Source organism: Rhodnius prolixus, unplaced genomic scaffold, assembly GCF_049639745.1.
Source record: "Rhodnius prolixus isolate KJV_2025 unplaced genomic scaffold, Rpr scaffold_7, whole genome shotgun sequence".
Taxonomy (NCBI): domain Eukaryota; kingdom Metazoa; phylum Arthropoda; class Insecta; order Hemiptera; family Reduviidae; genus Rhodnius; species Rhodnius prolixus.
Genome location: NW_027411582.1, coordinates 7,017,597 through 7,042,296, shown reverse-complemented (window position 1 = coordinate 7,042,296; position 24,700 = coordinate 7,017,597). Strand labels below are relative to the sequence as shown.

At 36.8% G+C, this 24,700-nt stretch overlaps 1 protein-coding gene across 7 annotated transcripts in view; it reads left to right on the top strand.

Moving 5' to 3' along the window:
* LOC141446851 (rho guanine nucleotide exchange factor 10-like) overlaps nucleotides 1-24,700 on the top strand; it is a 518,303-nt gene that overhangs the window by 372,499 nt on the left and 121,104 nt on the right. Inside the window, exon 1 of one of the 7 annotated variants that reach the window (XM_074113738.1) lies at nucleotides 23,527-23,542. The exons of the other annotated variants lie outside the window; for them this stretch is intronic. The gene's annotated coding sequence lies outside the window, so the exon portion shown is untranslated. Of the gene's footprint in view, nucleotides 1-23,526; nucleotides 23,543-24,700 lie in introns of those variants that run through there. 7 annotated transcript variants of the gene reach the window in all.

The window sequence follows — 24,700 nt, the reverse complement described above, 5'->3', positions numbered from 1 at the left end:
ATGAACCAGCGAAATTGAGTTTTGGATTGTGAGGAGACTGACTGAATTCGACTGGAATTAAAAGGACTGGTTTAATGTAACATATTAGTAACTGTTCATTATTTTTGGTGACTGAATAGAATGAAACAATTAATGCCATTTTCAGTCATGACAAACTTTATTATGCCGGAGCTCTTTCGACCTAGGGACTAGGTCATCTTCAGGGCTAATTTACAATATACTGTTTTACATCATTAGAGGGTTGGTGTGTCTTCTGACTTGCCTGTGATCGGTCTGTGACCGATGAAGATGACCTAGTCCCTAGGTCGCGAAAGCTTGGCATAATCAAGTTTATAATGACTGAAACTGGCATTAATTTTTTTCATCCTATTAATGTATTGGTTCAAATGCCTAGGACCATTTTAAGTTCACCAGTCGATTGTGAAATAAGAGGTAGTTCTGATTGTTTATCTTCCAATTAACAGTGATAGTGTTTTAAATCGTTTGGTTAGGCCTATGTTACTTTATGCTTTCCCTCCTGGAGTTTTGACATGTCGATCCAATATCGCCTCGCTGCAGATCATGCAAAATAAATTCCTCAGACTTGTAACAAATTTCCGCCCGCTACACGCGTATTATAGACTTACACTCTAACACCAACATGGACTATGTAGAACAACACTACATCAAGTATGTACCTCGCTACTGGTTTCTTCAGTAAGTGTGAATCAAGTCACAACCACCTCTGCAGACAAATAGGGGACCAAACGGTACACAGGCACAGGAGAGTTAAGGGCTCCCTGAATTGAAATCTTTCTTATTAGCTGGGGGGTTTTCATTTCTTTTTCTCCTTATTATATACTTTCATTTGTTTGTACAATTTTTGAAACTTATGTTTGCTCTGGAGGTTATAGTACTTATAACTCCAATGAATATATATGTAGTATGTATTCTCGCATATCAAATAAATTTTTATCTTATCTTATTTAAATCGTTTTTTTTAGGATCGATTTTTTTTACTTCATTCCTGCTTGATAGGGTTCCAAGTGTTGTTTGTCGTTTTCTAAATAGGGTTCGCGAATTCTAAAGTAATCGGAAGTGAAATACCATTCAGGTCTAACGGGGATAATGAAGTCGCATCTTTGTGTGAAATATCTCAAGTTCGGAATTATAGCAAACAAAAGTTTTATATATATATATATATATATAAATGAAACCGGAAGAGGTTGGAAAAAAGCAACCTAATCGAAGAATAAAGCATCTTCCTGTGGAAGTTTTTGTTTTTCCAGCATGATCGTATCAATAAATCACACTAATGGCCGTCTTTATCTGATGGCATCCCTCTCCGTTCGCTTCTCTGTTAACCAAAACGTAACTAAAAACCTCCCCCTCCCCCGCCTCCACCGACACTCATGCTGACGCACAACACCGCCTCACCAGACATGGTGGTGATTTATAGACCAGTTTTTCTTTTCTCACCCAGCAACGAGAGAAATAGACAGTGGTTCTTCTATACTGCATTTCTTTCGGTAGAAATAGACGACGACCCTGCCCCGCCCGGCCGTCCGACCCTCGTGGAGTACACTGTCTCTTTGCTGTCACAATAGAAGCTGCTGTTGGGAGTAAAACAATTTATCACTGGTTTCTTTCGGCTTAGGAAGTAGAGGGCTCCACCATCATCCAGGTAGATATCCTTGTCTAGTTTTGTTGTGTATAAATCTCACAGACCGACAATTGATGGCATCAAACGGTTTTTTTTATTTCTTCACCTCTCATCTTAGTTAATAGTTTAAACTGGAGGAGATCTTGGTGGTGCTGAATAGATCAGATCAGACCCCTGTCGACCGATCTCACTAATGGATTATGAAAAGTTGGAGAACAATTCAAACTGTCTTTGGTCTTCTTTTTTATATATTATATATTAATAATGATAATATTAATATAGTATGAAGGGAAGAGATTAGATCAGTGGTTAGCGTATACTGGATTTCAACACCGAGATCCCCGGGCATTCGAATCCAGCTGCTGGCCCCTAGATTTTCTCTTCCTAGGAGCCTTCTTACACCTCCCTATCCGGTGATGGACAGTGTAACGAGAGAATACTGTCCAAATGCTGGCAGTGCTACGGGCGCCAATGACCTTAGATTTACTGTTGCCTTACTTTCTAGCCATCATTCTTTACGGAAGGTCAACTTCTTCTTTGTCCAGACAATGGGTTTCACAAAAAATAGTTAAAGACTACTTTCAATTGTCTTTTTTGTAGTCTTAATAACAGCAATCTGTTTTGATTACGTACATTAAAGTATTTCATTAAATTAAAAGTGAAACTACGTTGTTTTTAGTTGAGTACACGTTTTAAAAACTCGTTTTTTTTCCCAAACGTTTTTGACAATGATATGCCTCCTCATCAGTGGCTTTTACGTGGTATTCACTGATTATGAAGAAACAGGAGAACAATTTTGTGGTATTTTTATATTTATGGTATTTGATAAAAGTGAAGATTTAGATTATGCGAGGAGATTTATTAATATATTTTTTTAAGGTAGTATTCTTTAATGTCTAGCTACCAATTAGGTGTTGTAGACGGAGACGACTAGCAAACATACTTTACTATTATTAACCTAAGGCCTAAGATCGGGGAATCGAACCCAGTACCACAATGCATATTAGCCTTGCAGGTCTCGCTTCTTAACCGCTCGGCTACCGTGGCGCCTAGATTTTTAATAAAACCCTTGACAATATTCGTGTATAATTACAACTTTCAATCAAACTTAAGATTTCTATTTTATTATGAAAGGGTATTGAGCGGTACATCATTTATTTAGATCTAATTGGATCTCTCGCTAGTGAGCTCGCAAATTCTCTGATGAAATAGCTCACCTAAAGAACGGATCATTTCTCCCTGTTCCGTCCCAAGAGCCGTTCTCTCAGGGATCTTCACGAAGAGATAGTGATCGGGTAATTTGGTCCCTTGAACTTAAAGATTAAAAATGATACGCTCCGGAGGTTTATTATAATTTTGGTGCTGCCATTAAGCCCAAAACAAAAGATTTAAGATTTTGAGAGTTTATTTATTAGAATGCTTAATATCCTAGGATGTCCCCGGATAATCTTTTGCATTCTTCGTCTGTTTGATGCTCTTCACCCCGTCGTTCGCATTAATTTCCACCCTTTGACTACTGCGTATTTCACCCACCTTTGGGTTTCATCCGTTATTTCTACTAGCTTTGCCTTCTTGTAAAGCTCATCTTGCTAATCTTGGTGTTGTCTAATGGGGACAATGCAATTCTACAATTTAACATTTAATGTGATGAATTTGAAGCTTTAATTAATTTTTTGCATTGTTTTGTTTCAGGTAAGTACATAATTGGTCTAATCTGGTGCTTAGTCTCATTTTTTGTAAGTTTAATTTTTTTTAAGTCACATCTATTTGTTAGATATCTCCAAATTTATTAATTTGGTTTCATATTTTATAAACTATTCTTGGTCTCGTTATTTCCAAATTTTCTGTTTTGTTTTTAAACGTTTCGGACTCTTTAACAGGTCATCCTCAGCTGGAATTCATTCACATATTACCAGCTGATTAATCACGGAAACGCCTGATGATTCATACTACAAGTTCCATGATAGTCTCTCTCTCTGCTCTATTCTCTTTGGGGCATCCGTCTCGGATATCCGGAACATTAATAGCTTTCCACCTCTTCACACCCAATTCATTATCACCTCATATTTATAAATTATTATTAATTTTTATATACAAGGCAGCGATTTTAGTAGCTACTATTGCTTTAACAAATTTAAATAAATTATAGCAGGACATTAATTTTTAGTAGGGGCACTTAATTTACCCCCACCCCGTTGTGTTGAGACTTCCAAGAAGTTGCAACCATGAAATTCAATAGTAAAGGAGGGGAAATGACAGAGAAATTATAACTTATATAAGCAATTGAAAGTGCAATAATTGCCAACAATAAAGTGCCAGTACCATTTTCAGTTGTCAGAATTATATTCTGTCAGCAGTATTATTATGCAGCTGCACTCCGTTGCATACTCTTAACATGATTCCTTTTAATACGCTACATATATTCTTTTAATGGAGCATAAATTTGCATGCGCTGAGTTTTATTTCCTCTCTCTTTTGCTTCTCAGCCCCTCTTTGTCCTAAGTATCTAAGTTCACTCTTTAGTGTTCTATTTCTGTTACGTGAATTGAGTAATCTTTCAATGAATCTGTTTATATCTGCAATTGTTAAGGAGTTACCACGTCATTTTGAGTTTTTCCTGACATTTACCCGTTTTTTGGTCCACCAAGATAGTTAAAGTGGTTCATGGAAATTGAAGCACTGCTTTATCGCCTCCAAAATTAAGCGATCAGATAATCTTCAAAAACGGATCAATATATCCAGAGGATTTTTGATGGAGAAAGTTTTATATTTTAAGTTTAGCTTGGTAAAGCTAAAGTGTCCCACTCTAAGCATTAAATCTTCCTTCAGAAGTCCTTCAAGTGGTATATATATTTAGTTTAGGAAGACGCGTTCAATAATAAAAGAAAGAACAAAATAACAGCTGACAGTAAACAACATCTGCCAGATGATTTACTTAAATAAATGAGGGTAATATGTAAACCCTCTCCTTTTTATGCGCAAGGGAGAAACCCTTCTTCTTTTTTTATCGCTTCTGGCCACGTGGCGCGCTCCTAGCACTGATTACAAACAATCATCTATATGGCAGTGATTACATTCAAGAGAATGTGTAAACTATTTGTCTGTGGCGCCAAGTGTGACTTTTCTTTTTTTTGTAAACGGTTGGCTATACTGATTAATGTTTCCTGCAGTTTTATGGCGTATAATTTTTTTTCTTTAAAACAATCACACGGCTTCTTTCTTTTACTGGAAATTCAAGAAGTTCTAAAATATATTTTTATTCAAAATTTTGAAGCTTAAAAAAAACATTTACACAACTTGTGACTAGTTTTGTAAGTTCGTACAATCCAATGAGATGACACCAAGGAGCGAGGGAAGTCTATGTCCATTGCCTTTCCCAGGGCAGCCCCAAAACTTGAAAAGTTCTAAATCTACGTTCATGAAATATAATCGAACAATCGTGAAAGCTATTTTCAAGAAAATCACAAAAAATAGTGGAAAATATAGTGTTTCCTTCCGGTGAAAAGGTACTACTACGGTAAAGATAGCTACTTTTTATTTGCTATTAAAAATAAATTGCGACATTAAGACCTGTTTGAAAAATGTAAAATGGGAATGAAGTTAGAGCACTTAGTTTAAAAAGTTTTAAGAAAAATAGGAAATACAGGGAAAAATTGAGTCATTAAAAAGCATTTCCTGTAGGCCGATATCGTCCAGCTTATCTAGACTTCTTTTTTGCGCCCTCAAAAAAGCTTCACGGTTCTTTCAACTTATTGTTTTCCTTCCATTTTAAATTGGTTTGCTTATTACGAAGAAGTCTATCCTTAGATGGGTTCATACAAACCGTAAGTACTATTCCAAGTTCAGGGTTTAAGGAACATCTCTTTGGGCTCTCCTAGGTGGGGTTTTAATAATTAAGATAATTAAAGTACCTTATCCAAACGGAAACACTTAAAACTAGAGTTCATTATCGATTAAAACGTATAATTAATGAAATTAACTTAATAGTTTTGAAGTATCGTACATATATTTGAAGCTCTTCAATTTGAAGTCACCAAGAACTTTGCTTCATTAAGTTCAAAGTGCACTTGAAATTTGTGACTGCCAAATGAACTTGAGTTTAAGCAAATTTTAAGCTCTAACTGCTATTTCATAAAGTTTGGAATTATAGTTTTTTTTAAGAAAAAAATAATTGGGCATAATACTTTTAAATTGCTTAATGAGTATAAATTTCCGTGCCGTATGGTACTTTTTCCTATGTGCTTGTATTTCCTATGTGTTTAATAAAGTATTATTATTATTATTATTATTATTATTATTATTATTATAAGTTCATTTTCTTAGATTTTTTTTTTTTTTTTTAAATACTTTTTCTTATTAGATGAGAGAAAGCATTGGATCGTGTTCAAGTTTTGATTTCGAGATACCACCGGAAATTACCATTTGAGGGCTCCTAGGATTTCGACAACGTTCTTTTTCTTCTATATACTCTTAAATAACAAGGTGCCACGGTAGCCGAGCGGTTAGAGGCGAGACCCAAAAAGCTAATATTTATTGTGGTACTAGGTTCGATTCCCGGTCTAGGCGACTTTCATTTTATTTAATGGTTCATATGAGAAATTTAACAGTAAAGTATGTTTGTTAGTCGCCTCCGCCTGCGACACCTAATTGATAGTTGGACGTAATGCCCGCCTGAAATAGGCAATTACTTGACTTCACTCGTAAATTACAGAAAGCTGAACCTTTAGTTTTCTATTTTGGACCCTCAATGAACCCCAGCATTCAAAATTTCTCAAACGGAAATACCATTTTATCGAATTTAATTATTGTTTATTTTCCACGGAAATGAGTCCATTTTTCTTCGTATTTTGTGTACTAAATTTATCCATATTAGTTTATGACTTTATTTTTGAAACACTTTTCCAATAAAAGTCGGTGTATAGCATTTCCGGCGGAAATGAATGTAGCCTGATAGGCTTTCCTGTAGTGTACCATTTCAGTACAATGACCAGAAGTGTGTTTTAAAGGAGTAAAGAAGGGTTAAAATTTACGTCACAAAATTTAAAATTTTTGCAATGCATCCTTGATATTGCAGAAATACGAGTAAAACTGTCACTGAAATTGCATTTCAGCTAAAAAAAAAAAAAACGCGCTGAATTGTTGTGAGCTGTTCTCTTTTAATATGGCATTTCTCAGTATAATAAATGGGTTCTCATATCCGCATAATATTAAGGACGATTAAGTATATACTAGTTATTCCAAAGTTATAAGATTATTTGTCACTGGAGAGTTGAGTAATGGCTACTTGAGATACCTCATGCGACTATAATATTAAATGTGAATAGACGAATGGACCCGCAATGCTGGGATAGTTTATTTGCTAAATAATTCAAGAAGCCCAGTACATGGATTTGGGTTTTTATTTATTTAGTTACAACAAAAGAAATTTTTTGTGGAAGTATGGAAGTAAAACACAGTCGTGTACTGATACAGATTTTATTTCCTGTTCACTGTGAATTATTAAATTCACCTTTAGTCTTTGCTTTGAAGTTGTGAGTCAGGGCAAATACATATATTAGGTTATTTTGTTTTCCCTCTTTACATAAGAGAAAATATTTGATTTCTTTTATCTTTCGAAATGGGGTTTAGAAAACTACATTTAATGTCCTGTGTTCAGAAGAAAAGTGGATTTTCTATCTGTTTAAATGTGTTGTTTTGTGTTTTCACATGCTTGTTAAGTTCCAAAATCTAAGTAATATCTAATTTAAAAAAAAAAAGTTAAGAATAAGGGCGAATATCTAGAAACCTTGACAATGGGTGTCTAAATAGACAGTAGCTGTCCATAACGTCCGTAACACGGTGGGTTATCGTTCAATGTGGCCACCGTTCATGAGTCCGTAAGTCCATTGTCTGGACGCTGGTCTTAAGTCAATGCACAGAATTTATGTAAAAATACAAAAGTATACTTGGCTCCGTTCTCTACACAGTATACACATCTGACATACCTATACAACCCTCTACACTACTCTGTACATATGCAGACGACACAGCCATACTAGCCACAAGTACATATCCTTCATCAGCTTCATACAAGTTACAGGACACACTTACATAAGATAGAATCCTGGGCAAAGAATTGGCGGATTAAATTGAACCCACAGAAATGCCAGCATGCCACGTTTACTCTCCACCTGTCCTCTTCAAGAGCAATCCTCTTCCTTGTACAGATCTGGTGCGCTACCTTGGGCTCTACATAGACAAGCGACTCACGTGGAACCCACACACTAGACTTAAAAGACAAGCACTACAGACTTCTTGGACGACGCTCCAAATTACCCATTGAACTCAAACGCTTAATATACAGTACTATTCTCAAACCTATGTGGACTTACGGAGTAGAGCTGTGGGGTTCAGCCAAACCTACAAACATACGGACTGTACAAACATTTCAGTCAAAACTACTGCCGACAGATAGCTGACGGTCCTTTCTACAGTGACTAACCTCACTCTTCACACCGACCTCAAAATTCCCTTCATAGACCAACTCGCCAAGACTAAATACCAAAAATTCCACACTACTCTCTCTACTAGCTCTAATCCTCTTGTACTGACTCTCGCTTCCTCTGACATCCCTAATAATCCTCCTCGCCGACTGAATCGCCAGTGGCCCCACGACTTCCTCGCTGTCTGAAGGCATAAAAATCATATCCTATAGAGAGTGCTACCGCTGAGCAGTTTCTTTCCTCCTGCCTTTCACGCCTCTATACTTCAATCTCCCTATTTACTTATTGTATAGTGTATTATACAGATTGTAAATAACAAAATAAATTTTAAAAAAAATGTAGAAATCAATCTTTATTAATTTGAATCAATGGTAAATGAATCAGCCAACATTTCTTTCGTAATTTCTTTACAGCTTCTTCTTCTTCTTCTTCTTCTTTTCTGGCTCTACAACACAGTGCTGTAGATCCTGGCCTCCTCAATAGGTTTCCACTAGAATATCCCTGTTTCTAGCATCCAGTTACACAGTTCGAGGATTCCAGAATGGGCACTCAGTCATGCCAACGCAATCTGGGCATAGACGTGCTTGCTGCTGCGTCAAATAAAATCGCAAGATACGAGGGTCGTTTGAAAAGTCCGTGAAAAAATAAAAACTACTTAATTTTTTGGGGTAAACCTGTTTTATTTTTCAACATAGTCTCCTTTTAGGCTTATACACTTCGTCCAACGCTGCTCTAGTTTGTTCATCCCTTCCGAATTTGTCCAAGTCTGAAAAATAGCCATTCGTTTCTGCAATCACCTCCTCGTTTGAATAAAATCTTTTTCCCGTCAGCCATTTCTTCATATTGGGGAACAAATAGTAGTCCGAGGGAGCCAAGTCTGGAGAATAGGGGGGATGTGAAACGAGTTGGAACCCTATTTCCATTAATTTTGCGACCACAACTGCTGAGGTGTGAGCTGGTGCGTTGTCGTGATGGAAAAGGACTTTTTTGTGGGCCAATCGTGGGCGTTTTTCTTGCAGCTCTGTTTTCAAACGGTCCAATAACGATGAATAATATGCACCTGTAATAGTTTTACCCTTTTCCAGATAGTCGATGAGGATTATTCCTTGCGAATCCCAAAAGACAGTCGCCATAATCTTTCCGGCCGAAGAAACGGTCTTGGCCTTTTTTGGCGCAGATTCCCCCTTGGTAACCCATTGTTTAGATTGTTCTTTGGTCTCAGGAGTGTAGTGATGTATCCATGTTTCATCCACAGTGACGAAACGACGCTTAAAGTCCTGCGGATTCTTCTGGAACAGCTGCAAACCGTCCTTGCAACACTTCACACGATTTCGTTTTTGGTCAAGCGTGAGCAATCGCGGCACCCATCTTGCGGATAGCTTTGTCATGTCCAAATGTTGATGCAAAATATTATGTACCCGTTCATTCGAGATGCCCTCAGCACTAGCAATCTCACGCACCTTCACTCTTCTGTCATCCATCACCATATCATGGATTTTATCAATTTCTGGAGTAGTAACCTCAACAGGGCGTCCAGAACGTTCAGCGTCACTTGTGCCCATATGGCCACTCCGAAAATTTTGAAACCACTTATAAACTGTTCTAATCGAAGGTGCAGAGTCACCATAATGTTTATCAAGCTTCTCTTTAGTCTCCTGAGGCGTTTTGCCTTTCATAAAGTAGTGTTTAATCAACACACGAAATTCTTTTTCGTCCATTTTTTGAAAATCAGTCGACTTCCTCGATTCAAACGAATGCCAAACACAAAGAAATAGACCGATCTGGCTGAAACTTGGTATGTGTTCTTCCAAGAGATGCTACTAACTAAACATAACCTCGATACGCGCCAGTGGTGCTATCTCTCTGACTTTGCACGGACTTTTCAAACGACCCTCGTATTATCCAACTCTGTGGACCAAACCATATTTTCAATAATACTTCCACTTTGCTTCATTTCTCTTGTCAAATAAAGTGACTTATTTATTAAAGTTTAGCATTTTTCAACTATTAAAGTCACCCACATCAATATCACTTCAAAAAAAGAAAAAAGAAAAAGTTCACTCAAAAGCTCTGGCACGCGTTCTCTCCCCACTTTAATTCAACATTTTTGAAGTTCCCCCAATTGAACATCTGTTTTCAAGTACCTCGTGATCCTACTTCACACAAAACCATTTGGGGGTTTATTTAATATGGAAAGGCAGAAAAAAAAGGGTGAGAAGAGAAAAGTGTGAACACTCCAGGTTTTTTTGGTTAACGATTTTTAAGGGTGAGAACGGGGTGGGGTCAATGGCTAGGGTCTTTTTTTTGGAGGTGGGAGAAGGGACACTTCTGTCAAATTGATGAGCTTAAAAAGTTCTTTTATGGCTGATATTTTTTTTGCTTAATACTAATTAATTACTTTTAAAAAATGTCCAAATTATATTGGGGAGGTCCCTCTTTTTTGTTCACTGTTATCTCCAGCAGGTTCCAGATGATAAGATCTGGAAAAAGAATCTGTCGATCCGTGTTTTTTTTATACTTATTTCTGGGTGGCCTTACAGGTTACTCTCATCCAAACATAATTTCTACTAAATACATTAATTCAATTTTATCTTTGAAGAAGAAAACACATATTTAAAGACTTCTTTTTTTTTTACAGTTTCCAAAAGTTTATGCAAAAGTTTATCCATATAAATTGTAAACAAATTTTAACGAACAATCACTTGCAAAATTAGGAATCACAGTTTAAGTAAGTCTTCTTTTAACGGACAAGTATTGTTAATAAACGAGAGAACATTGTCCGAAGACCGTCAGCGCTTTGAAAAATATTGCAGTTCACTGTTTGCTTACACAATAACCGATGATTTTTTTACTATTTAATGTTCATTTTTTTTTTTTTTTAATTGGTGATGTTACTGTTCGGATTCTGTAGGCTGTATCAAGTTTCCCTATTTTAATGCGGTCCATAACATAAAACTGTTAAATTAGGTTGAGTCATTAAAGTATTAACGTAAATTTATTGACCTAATTAAGGAATTGATTATTAATATGTTCAGGACCAAAAATATAATTTAGAATAAAAAATTTTATTGTTTTTGGCAAGGTAAAGTCAGGGAAAAAAATTTAAATGTGAGGAACTTAATTTGGAAGGTACTTGAATCCTCAAAATTGTGACTACAATTTACCAGTAACTGTTCATCGAATTGCTTCTAAATTTGTACCATTATTCGACATCAAAATTCGATTTGTTTATTTTTATTTTTATTTTCTTCATTAAAAGAAAAATGTACTTTCCCACCATAATTTTTGATCCAGAAATTGTCAAGTTTTTCACTGCATTATCCAGAACCTTTTTCTAAAGTAATTGCCTATTTTTTTCAGGCGGACTTTACGTCCAACTACCAAATTAGGTGTCGGTGGACGAAGGCGACTAACAAACAAACTTTACTGTAAATCTCTTTTATTAACCATTAAATAAAATCCAAGGCCTAGATCAGGGGAATCGAACCCAGTACCACAATACATATTAGCCTTGCAGGTCTCGCTTCTTAACCGCTCGGCTACCGTGGCGCTTTGATTATTAATAAAACCCTTGACAATATTCGTGTATAATTACAACTTTCAATCAAACTTAAGATTTCTATTTTATTATGAAAGGGTATTGAGCGGTACATCATTTATTTAGATCTAATTGAATCTCTCGCTAGTGCCAGATGTGAGCTCGCAGATTCTCTGATGAAATAGCTCACCTAAAGAATGGATCATTTCTCCCTGTTCCGTCCCAAGAGCCGTTCTCCTAGGGATCTTCACGAAGAGATAGTGATCGGGTAATTTGGTCCCTTGAACTTAAGATTAAACGATACGCTCTGGTGGTTTATATTATTATTTGTGTAGCCATTAAGCCAAAACAAAAGATTCAAGATTTGGAGAGTTTATTTATTAGAATGCTTAATATCCTAGGATGTCCCCGGGTAATCTTTTGTATTCTTCATCTGCATGATGCTCTTCCCCCTGTCGTTCGCATTATTTTCCTCCTTTAGGCTTCTGCGAATTTCACCCACCTTTGGATTTGATCCGTTATTTCTACTTGTTACTATTGCTATTTTTACAGGCGGGCTTTACGTCCAAATACCAAATTAGGTGTCGTGGACGGAGGTGACTAACAAACATACTTTACTATAAATTTCTCATATTAACCATTAAACAAAATCCAAGACCTAGAGATAGGGAATCGAACCCACTAAACCAACAATACATCTTAGCTTTGCGGGTCTAGCCTATAACCGCCTAACATACTTTACTATAAATTTCTCATATTAACCATTAAATAAAATCCAAGACTTAGAGACCGGGAATCGAACCCACTAAACCAACAATACATCTTAGCTTTGCGGGTCTCGCATTTAACCGCTCGGCTACCGTGGCGCCTTAGAACCTTTTTCTAAAAATATTTCTGAATTTAAGGAGACCTAATAGTACGTTGTTACTTTTTTTTTTTATAAAATTGATTTTCAATTTCAAATTTTATTGTTATTTAATAAAATCTAAGTTGACATTGATGAGTCTGTAAATAAGCTGTTATTTTTTAGAGTTAATCAAATCAAATGCTCCTAAAGCGTTGTCTTTGTTTTCTAAAAAGTCAATCCAAGAATCGATAAGAATTCAAAAATCGATTGAAACATGAAATTTTTTTATGACAGTCATTTGAAAAGCTTCTTATCATTTAATTAAAATATTTTCGATCTTGTTTTCCTACAAAGTTCTGTTAAGGAGTTCTCTTTGATTTTCAATTTTGATTTTTTTTTTTAACGTGCATTTCTGTGCTTTTCTCGCCCTGTGCTTGATTTTTGAAGAATACCCACAGATTGAATCTGAGCTTTAAATTGGCCCCTTTGAGTCTGTTCACTGCCTTACTTAAGGAAATTCGAAAACTATGCTCTAAGACAAAAATTTGCCCCTACACCTCGGCTCTATAATAATTGTAATGATAAAAATTTGAACTTTTATTTAAAATCTTTAATTAGATTCTCAGTATTTACCCTGGTTCAAAACCGAAATATTTTTTCGCACTTCCTGAGGAAGACAGTAGTAGTACACCTATTTATGAACTTCCGTTGTAAACTAAATCCCCAAAAGTGAATACTTCCCTTGTTATTTTACGGTTTAGGCTTGCCTCGCGTAATAATTAATGGTGCTTGTTTTTATAATTTATGTTCATACGTAAATAGTTGGGAGACATTATCTCTTCTAGTAAGTTCTATACTCGTACTATTTTAACAAGAACGTGAGAAGAATATCTGTGTATCTTTGTGTGTACGTATAATGTGGTGTTGTACTTCTTTATCCTTGAAATGTACCACATCTCTTCTCTCGTTATGTAGTATCCCCTTTTACATCCCAGTACCTTCCGTTTCCTTTAAAACGGTTCGTTAGAGAGTAACACGGTTATCCAAATGTTTTGAAAAATAAATATATCCATTCAGTACGGTTAATTATATAAATACAGGTGTTCCTGTTTGGTTATCTCTTTTTTCTCTCTCTGTCCTTCTCACCTAGGCAACGTCATTATTTTGGGGGATCTTCTGTTGTTATTTTGTCTTCTACTGTTAGTTGTGTTTCTCTTTTTTTTTTCTTTTTCTTTTTTACTTTTCCCTGCTCCTTGTAACCGGATGTATTGCGATCTTACACATCTTTTCAAGTTTTCACTAGAAATAAAAAAACTGCTCTCTCTGGTCGACTGTTTTTTTGTCTGTTTGTATGTTAGTTTAATTAAAGTATGCCAATATTGCAGAGATTTCAAATTTGATTTTTGAATTAAGATGGCCACCATGGGGGGGCCACCCCCGATAAGAGACTTTGGAGGGGTGTTACTTTACGAAAACTATTATTCAATTTTTTTTTCATTTTTTTCACAAAATATAGTTTTTTTTTAATTTTTTGTATGTTATTCACGAAACAACTTAAATTTCATTTAAGGGCCCTTTACTTAGGAAGGCTGGGCTTAACTTTAGATTAGATTAGATTAAACTAGGGCGGCCTCAAGGCCCACGCCACTGCGACTCCTTTGGATCTATTGTGGCTCCTCTCACTCTAAAGCTCACCCTCCAGACCTGTCCGCTTAATCAGACTCTTAATTCTGGAGAGTGGCTCCTGGGTAAAGCTCTCAGGCCTTGGTTTTTCCTCCCCCGAGAAGTAACATCCTTAGGGTACGTTAACAACGGAGCTATGAGTATAGATGATAGCTGATAGAGTAAAATATAATCGCTGATTAGTGTGCACAACAGAGCTGTGATACATGCAACATGTCCGAGTAGTGAAGAAGAGTTTTTATGTTCAGCAGCAACAAAATGGTATATTTTAAAGAAAAAACGCTTTAGAAAATATCATGTACAGCCCATAAATAAAAAACGAAGCACTTTGGGTGAATTTCACCATTTATATAAGGAACTTAGAAATTATCCGGATCGTTTTTTTTGAATATGTGAGGATGGGTCCACCCACATTCGACTATATTTTAGAAAAAATAAGGTCAAAATTAAGAAAACATTGGAAAAATTGTCATGGAAATCCTATAACCATAGAAGGAAAACTAGTGATTACTCTTAGGTTAGTAATGATTTTATTGAAAAAAAAAACAAATAAATACACATGAAAATAAATGTAAGCACGATTTAAAAAACAAAATATTGTTTAAAAGTAAATAATAAAATAATAACCAAAAATAATGAGTAAAGACAGCACTAAATAATTTTTCTACGTCCATTTTGAAGCTCCGATACTGGAGTTCAGCTAGCAGAAAAATGAAAAATTCAATTCTATCATCTATGCTCGTTTATAGCAGCTAGTATGAGTCACTAGTCGAAGCTTCGTTGTGCACGCTCACATAAGAATGTACTAGGTTATTCTATAAGCGCTGATGCATCACTGCTATCATCTCCGCTATCATCTATGCTCACAGCTCCGTTGTGAACGTACCCTTAGCCATACAAGCCCCTCGCACTGATACAACACGTGCAGTGCCGTTTCCTCCTGTACCTGACAGAACCTGCAAAGGCTATCATCTACCAGGACCATGCGATGCATGTGTTTTCTGATCCTACAGTGTCCCAGTTAATAGGCCTACAATCATCCTTATAAGCCCTACGCGGCCTTGACGGATTAATTCTGCAGTCAGCCTTGGCGAATAGCCTGTTATGAACTCCATCGCCTGCCTCTTGAGACCTACTCTGCACCTATCAGTTAATGGCCGCAGTCTTCACACACTTCAGAACCCCAAAACAGGGCTCCGAGCCAACGAAGTGTCCCGCAGAGCCTTCCCGGGCCAATAGATCTGCCGCTTACGTTTCCCTTATAACCTGAGTGCCCGGGTATCCAAACCAGAAAGACCTTATTATGGTCACTAATTACCTTCAGGGCACCCAGACAGTCCCAAACCAGTTCTGAGTTAATCTGGTAGGAACTAATAGCTCGTAGAACCGGGAGGGTGGTGGAAAAATCAGCGAAATGGAAGTGCTACTTTACGAAAACTATTTTTCAAATTTTGTTCCATCATTTTTCGTTCACAAAATATAGTTTTTTGTTTTGTTTTTTTTAACAACTTAAATTTCATTTAAGGGCCCTTCACTTAAAAGGCTGGACTTAACTTTACTAAGTACGTATCGTAAAGTTCAAAATTTTGAAGCAAAATCGATCCTCTTAAGTTCTTATTTTTACTGAATAGTTTTTTTTTATTTTTTAAGTTTTATTTTCGACAGTTGTGTATGAACTTACCTTATTCAAGAAAGAGGGCTCTTTTTAGTAAAGATTGTAATTAAGTGGGCAACTTTCTGGATACATAACCTGTTTTTTTTTTTTTACATTCCTGATTACTTTTCGAATTACCTACTTGACAGTCTTTACTAATCAATGATTGAAGAAATCCACAACGATGATATAGGTAGCATTTGCTCTGTTAGAAATAGGAATTTTCTCTGCCTAAAAATATAATAAGAGTAATTTTTTTTCAAGTTTCAGTTGGTCACCCTGTCATTCATTTCCGTTGTGCTAACTCTTAATCATTTTTAATTAGAACGTTTCCATCTTTCAATCTACTCACTTCACTTCCTTAATAAATGCCATAGATAACGATGGTATTCATTAAAGACTTAAAAAAAAAAGAATCATTCCTTCACTATCTTTAAATTAATTCCCCCCATCTTGATATTCTCAATTTTTATTAAGTCATTTGTTTTAATTAAAGCCAATTTATTTAAATCATTTGTTCGATACATTTCAATTAATTTATTCAAATAATTTTATCCAGCGTTGTTAACAAAAAGTTCTGGATACAAATTAAGATACACTCTTTATCTTTCTGGAAGCATTCGTTACTTCAATCTAATCGTCCCGTCTGTGTAATTTTTAAGAATTCCAGTTTAATTGTTAAACGCTCCTTTGTGTCCTTGCACTCCTTATATCCTTAATCAATCCCTTCTTTGGTAATGCTGGAGAAAACTATCCCAAATTAAGTTAACCAGAATCTGTGCATGACTTCTTCAAATTAAAGGAAATGGAGCTGTTCAGAAGAAAAAACCCTCACAGTAGTATCAGAGAGGCAAAGTGAGCAGTTAGAGGAAACAAACTTCTTGGTAGTTCCTTTCCCCAGATATTCTGAAGGTTGCATCACAAATGGAGAAGTTGGGAGAGAATATTTACTCCTCCAACTCTGGATACCTTTCTAGCCGCTCTAAAAAGAATCTTGAAAGCCAGGATGAAAAAAAAAGCTTCCCATCATGTACAATTATAATCACCATTAAAGAAATAGGAACTTAACCTTATCTTTTATAATTATGGAGTTAAATTAAATTTAGTTGGCTAATATGATTCTGTAGACTTTTAATTTCATGATAGAATGTTGCAACTCTGTTTTGATATTTTAAACTGTTGTAGTTGGCCATAAATAACGAAAAGAAAAAATTAACTATTTAAATTCGTGACATTAAAACAACGTCAGCATGCAGTTTGTACTCTGTATTGAACTTTTATTTAAATTAGGAATTTTTTTGTGAGCCCGAATAGCAATCTTTTTTGTTTTAGACAGTTTTGACATTAAAATCAATTTTGAAATGTGGAATATTCGCCGCACGAAGTCTTGCAATTTCTTTTCATTTTTTCTTTCCTAACAATTTACTGTACCTGTTATTTACAGTTTATGATTTTACAGTTACCCTATATTCAGTCCTTATAGGGATAGGGATAGAAAAAAGTGGCCAAGAGAAGAAATCAATATTAATAGAAATTTTTAATCAGAAGTGGGAACATTATTGAATAACTCTTGAAGTACGTATGGACGACAAGGGATAGGGCCACCCAACTAAAGGGAAATCTTTTCCCATGCTTCCTGGAAATGACAATTTAGGGTGAAGCATTTTTAACCCTTCCATTTCCCAGAAAAGCCCCACAAAAAAAGATTTTTCCTAAAAGAAAAGTCGAATTATAAACTCGAATTAAAAATCGATTTTTTTAAAGGATGTACTACTTTTGAATGAAAACTTTTCTTTAAAAACTAGGAATTTTAAGGGAACCATTTAATCCTTTTAAATTTTAAATAAGTGATAATTTTATCCTTAAAATGGTACTAAAGACGGCCGGAAGTGAACCATCCCATCTCCCACCCAGAACCTGGACTTCTTGGCCACCAAAACATTTTCTCCTTGTAATCTGAGGCCACTCAATCCGGGATGGCACCAATGTCCTGTGTGGCACCCAATAGCTTGCCTCTTTGCAAAGGCTGGAGGAGCCCTAGTAGATTACTGGTAGTCCTCGGGTTACGACGGTCTCTCGAGTTACGACGTTTCGTGGTTATGACTCCCATTTACAGTACAGTACTGTATAGTATGTACTATGAAAAGCCCGCGAACTACTGTACGTGTTTTGGTGTGCAGTACTGTACAGTACTATGAAAAGCCCGTGAACTACTGTACGTGATTTGCTGTGCAGCGGCTCGGGACCGAGGAAGACGGCGTCACCAGCATCCCCAGAACGCCATTAACATGGTTGTCACGATCACTTTTTGCCCTTCATTATGGCTCCCAAACGTAGGGCAGACTCTTCTGATGGCAGTGCATCGAAGAAAAGGGAAGGCCATCACCGTGGAAGTGAAATTAGATATCGTAAAGTACACTACTGTTTTTTTTATTACTGGTTCATTTCATCATTAAACTTACAGTACTTTATATGCGTTTTTTGATAATTATGTAGGGTACTGTGTTAGGATAGGCTAAGTGCTTACAGTACTGTACTGTTATTATGGTAATACAATACTGTACTGTACTGTATACTCGTATAGTACAGTTTACGTATGTTCCTGTTCCGACTTACGTCGAAAAAACGGTTATCACGCCGCGTAGGAACGGATCGACGTCATAAGTCGAGGACTACCTGTATTATCACAATTATCCAAACTCTTCCCATCTTATTACGTCACTCCAGTCGATGTGTGGGTGATAGAGAAGGTTTTTTTTTTCTTAATCTCATTTTCTTGATTTCTCCCTCCCATTTTTATGTAGACGTTCACAACTGTACAAAAGAAAAAGTATATTTTAAGTGAATCTGTGAAACGTTGAAATATGCATGTCTTCGAAAACTTATGGGTGGGGGAAGATACTTCCTTCTCTCCCTGTGGAGGAACTCCATTAAAACTTCAGATTGTTGGTTGAAGTTTTCCCTTTTTATAAAGAAGATGGGTCGCAAGACCAGCGGCATTTTAGTATTCCCTGGGAGGATTGTTTGGGAGAATTGTAAGTGAGGAGAGGAGTCCCTGAAGATGTAGGGTTATGGACATTTCTTTTTTGTAGCCTTTTTTTTTTGTGGTGGGAGGGGGATAAATTGTAACTTTTTCTGAGTATTGTCAAGCGGAAGTATCCTACACTGGAGGAGTTGGAATGCATGCTTGAATCCCAGGAATCTCATCGGGAAAATATTACAAAAAAAAAAGAAAAAAAGTAACGTCACCAACTGAACTCACAACTGTGGCAATTTTTTTATTTAATGCCCATAAAATCTCCTAATTTAGGCAGTTTATGCCAAGTTCCCAAAAATTCAAAATCTTTTTTCTAAAATCTCTTAACGAGTTTATAAAAAAGCAAGATCGGTGTGCTTATTTGGTTGATCATTTTTAAATTTTCAGATGCCGATTTTCTCAAACCTTTGTGGACATACAGGACTAGAGCTATATGGGGGTTCAGCTAAACCTACAAACATACGGACAGTACAAAACATTTCAGTCAAAACTACTCCAACAGATAGCTGACGCTCCTTTCTACGGTGACTAACCTCACTCTTCACAACGACCTCAACATTCCCTTCGTAGACCAACTCGCCAAAGTTCCGTACAGCTCTCTCTACTAGCTCTAATCCTCTAGTACTGCTGTCTCTCGCCTCCTCTGACATCCCTAACAATTCTTCTCGCCGACTGAATCGCCAGTACTATACTACTCTCTCGACTAGCTCTAATCCTCTCGTACTGTCTCTCGGCTCCTCTAACATCCTAATACTCCTCTTCGCCGACTGAATCACCAATGTCCCCGCGACTTCCTTGCAGTCAGAAGACCATAAACGTCATCCTTCTCCTATAGAGAGTGCTACCGCTGGGTAGCTTCTCTCCTCCTGCTCTTCCCACACCAGTTCATCATATTCATCATATTTACTGATCGGTATACATCTACACAGATTGTAAATTACAAAATAAATTAAAAAAAAAAAAAGATACCCAATTTGAGCTTCAGTTTAGCACCTCAAATTCAAAGATCTTTTTCTAAATACCAGTTTTTTGTTTTGTTTTTGTTTTTTGAGTGGTTCTCAAAGCAGGGTGTTCAGGTGAAAATTTTAGACAACTCTAACTTGTTCTAATCTTACTTTCTGTGAGCTTAAATAAAAAGTTAGGGAACATTTGTTTTTGTTTTTTTTGAGGGCCTCAATCAGTTAAAAGAGGAAGGCTCGTTAACGGCGTAGGTGCCATAAAATTTGAATAAACGATGTTACAAAACTGTGTCCAGCTTGGATTAGATACGAGGGTCGTTTGAAAAGTCCGTGCAAAAATAAAAACTACTTAATTTTGTGGGGTAAACCTTTTTTATTTTTCAACATAGTCTCCTTTTAGGCTTATACACTTCGTCCAACGCTGCTCTAGTTTGTTGATCCCTTCCGAATAATAGGATTGGTCCAAGTCTCAAAAATAGCCATTCGTTTCTGCAATCACCTCCTCGTTTGAATAAAATCTTTTTCCCGCCAGCCATTTCTTCATATTGGGGAACAAATAGTAGTCCGAGGGAGCCAAGTCTGGAGAATAGGGGGGATGTGAAACGAGTTGGAACCTTATTTCCATTAATTTTGCGACCACAACTGCTGAGGTGTGAGCTTGTGCGTTGTCGTGATGGAAAAGGACTTTTTTGAGGGCCAATCGTGGGCGTTTTTCTTGCAGCTCGGTTTTCAAACGGTCCAATAACGATGAATAATATGCACCTGTAATAGTTTTACCCTTTTCCAGATAGTCGATGAGGATTATTCCTTGCGAATCCCAAAAGACAGTCGCCATAATCTTTCCGGCCGAAGAAACGGTCTTCGCCTTTTTTGGCGCAGATTCCCCCTTGGTAACCCATTGTTTAGATTGTTCTTTGGTCTCAGGAGTGTAGTGATGTATCCATGTTTCATCCACAGTGACGAAACGACGCTTAAAGTCCTGCGGATTCTTCTGGAACAGCTGCAAACCGTCCTTGCAACACTTCACACGATTTCGTTTTTGGTCTAGCATGAGCAATCGCGGCACCCATCTTGCGGATGGCTTTGTCATGTCCACAATGTTGATGCAAAATATTATGTACCCGTTCATTCGAGATGCCCACAGCACTAGCAATCTCACGCACCTTCACTCGTCTGTCATCCATCACCATATCTTGGATTTTATCAATGATTTCTGGAGTAGTAACCTCAACAGGGCGTCCAGAACGTTCAGCGTCACTTGTGCCCATATGGCCACTCCGAAAATTTTGAAACCACTTATAAACTGTTCTAATCGAAGGTGCAGAGTCACCATAATGTTTATCAAGCTTCTCTTTAGTCTCCTGAGGCGTTTTGCCTTTCATAAAGTAGTGTTTAATCAACACACGAAATTCTTTTTCGTCCATTTTTTGAAAATCACTCGACTTCCTCGATTCAAACGAATGCCAAACACAAAGAAATAGACCGATCTGGCTGAAACTTGGTGTGTGTTCTTCCAAGAGATGCTACTAACTAAAGATAACCTCGATACGCGCCAGTAGTGCTATCTCTCTGACTTTGCACGGACTTTTCATACGACCCTCGTATATATATATTTGTTTTCTTCTAATTTGTTTATTTTTCTTAAGTTTGATCTAAACCCTTTGCCTTTATTTTTAACTTTTGTCGATTGATGGTGAACACGCGATCTCTACATTAGGCCCCCACAAATGCTGGGAGAGAGACTCATAAATAATTATTTTTAAATTTTAATTTGAATCATGTGAAACTCACTTTAGATTTAAATAATTATTTTTATTAATATGTTCTATGTTATATCATATCGCAATTATTTAAATTATAAATTTAAGTCATTGAATGCGCGTGTGATTATATTTCAGAAAATTCGTCCAAAAAAGTTTTGGCCCTTTTTTTAAGGAGAGCCCCCCCTGAGATTAGAATTCTGTTTAAATAAAGTTTTCTCCATTTTATTTTCATTTTTTTTTCAAATAAAAGAAATGCTTCTAGGGACTTCGTAAAGCTACCGAAAAACTATTTTTGGAAAAACTAACTCTCATGACTGTCTCTTATTTTTATTTATTTAAATTTATGGCGCGTGAACATCTGAGATCATTGCCACCAGGAGCTTTTTTCAGAGCCAGACTTTCAAGCAGCACTGTCCATCACCGGACAGTGAGCTGTAGACATAGATTCAGCTATGGCGGCCTCAAGGCTTACGCCACTGCGACCCATTTAGATCTATTGTGGCTCCCCTCACTCTAAAGCTCACCCTCCAGGCCCGTCCTTTTGATCTGACTCTTAATTCTGGTGAGCGACTCTTGTTGGGTAAAGCTGGACAGGCCTTGGGGTTTTTCCCTCCCCGAGAAATAACATCCTTAGCCAGCCACACGAGCCCCTCACACTGACACAACACATGCAGGGCCCGTTTATTCCTCCTCCACCTGACAGAACCTACGAAGGCTAGCCATCCGCCAGGCCCATGCGATGCATGTGTTTTCTGAGCCTGCAGTGGCCTAGTTAATAGGCATACAATTATCCTGGATAGCCCCCGCGGCCTTGACGTATAGCCTCTAATGAACTCTTCGCCTGAAGCCACCACTCTTGAGACCTACTCTCTACACCCATACGTTAATGGCCACAGACTTAACACACTTCGAAACCTCAAAACAGGACAGCGGGCCAACGAAGTGTCTGCCACTTCGTTTCCCTTATATCCTGAATGACCAGGTACCCACACTAGAAAGACCTTATTGTGGTCACTGATTTCCTTCAGGGCAGCCAGACAGTCACAGACCAGCCTTGAATTGACCTGGTAGGAACTAATACAGTGATCTGTAAGAAGCTCCTAGGTAGGGAAAATCTAAGGGCCAGCAGCTGGATTCGAACCCGGGATTTCCGCGTTGGAGCCCAATCTCTTCCTTAGTACGTCCCTAAAAGTACTAATTACTTATTTTCCTTTTAAAAAAATGATAAAATCTCGCCACTGCTTCCTATTTAGCGGTGCTAAAACATGTATTTCTGGTGAAAAACGTCATATTGTAAATTTTTCACGAACTTAATTTCATCTATTTGGAATAAAGGAAGTAAACAATAATTTTCTAATTTTCTTAATATAACTACAGTTTCCTTTTTAGTTTATTCCCTAGCCTAATCCATTATATTATATAATTTATTATTTCCCAGGTAAAAACACGATAATTTACCTTTCTATAAAAAAAACAACAAAGTAATAGCAAACTAGAGTTGGAAAAGTTGTGACGTCAAAAGGTGCAGTAAATAATTCCAAACTTTCCTATGTGCTATAATTAATGGTTGACATCAGAAAATTATGGTCTAAAAGCGATGTATTGCGCGATGTTGGCTAGGAAAGAGGGGTTGGTGGTCGAGCTATACATGTAGAACAAGAGCTCTTGTTTTTAGCTTGGTTTCTAGCTTAGAACATAGATCAATAGTTATAGACTTGTGCTTATAAACACAGTTGTAAAATTAACGATCAAAATGGTTTAAATATTTAAAGGAGGAGACAATTTACTCCTTTCTCGTGTTCTAATTTTTCTTTTTTTGTTATTAATTGTTGTTTTTTTGGAATAATTTGCTCCGCAGTCGATTTCTACACGAGAGCTATTCAGTTACTTGAGGGGATTATCTGGTCTAACCAAGTGTTTTATGGAAGTTATGACAGGTTAGTGTCTGACTACAGTAATTTATCTAGTTCATATGTTGCGGTCAGTTTATATAATATATTTACTCCCTTTCAGTATCAAACAAAAATGAACGTTTTGCAATCACGCGGAATCACCAAATTTCGAGATTTGACCGGAAGTATAAATTTTAAACGCCTCTAATTTATTTTGGGAAAAGTGGTTTTTGCCAGTATCTTGACGTTCAACTTTGAGCTTCTAATTTACAGAATTTTGGAGCGCCAAAAAATCATTATATAACGCCTAATAAAACCTAATAGGCCGACTCATCTCAAAATATTTTTCAAAAAAAAGAAAACGTTTACATTTATTTATTTATATTTTAAGGATGAATTTATACATCCAAGTTACAAATTAGGTGTCATGAATGGAGGCGATTAACAAACACATATTTTACTATTTAATTCTCATCATCTTTTTCTTCTCGTAGCTCTACAGCCCGGGGGTTGGGCCTTGGCCTCTCGAATAACCTCAATCCAGATATCCCTATTTTTTGCATTCCTTCCTCCAGTCATGCACTCCAACAATCTTCAAGTCTTCCTCGACCTCCTAGAGCCAATGCCTGCGTGGTCTTACCAATTCTTTTCTTGCCAAACAGTATACCAAACAGTAGTAATCTGCGCGGCATTCTGTTTGCAGTCATTCTTTCCACGTGACCTAGCTCTTATAAAGTGCGTTACGCAGGACGTCTTTGTACAAACTGATAGAGCTCGGAGTTCCTTCGTATTCACCAACTATCAGTTTCATTATCATAAACCGGACCGAATATTTTCCTTAATATCTTCCGTTCGTATATCTTAAGACTGTTGCTCAACGCAGTATTATGGATCCAAGTTTCGGCGCCGTACGTCAGGACTGGTCGTATGAGGGTTTTGTATAACCTTAAACATTTAATTCTCATATTAACCATTACATAAAATCCAAGACTTAGAGATAGGGAATCGAACCCGCTAAACCAACAATACCTCTTAGCTTTGCTGGTCTAGCATATAATCGCCTAACATACTTTACTATAAATTTCTCATATTAACCATTAAATCAAATCCAAGACCTAGAGACAGGGAATTGAACCCACTAACCAACAATACATCTTAGCATTACGGGTCTAGCCTCTTAACCGCCTAACATACTTTACTATA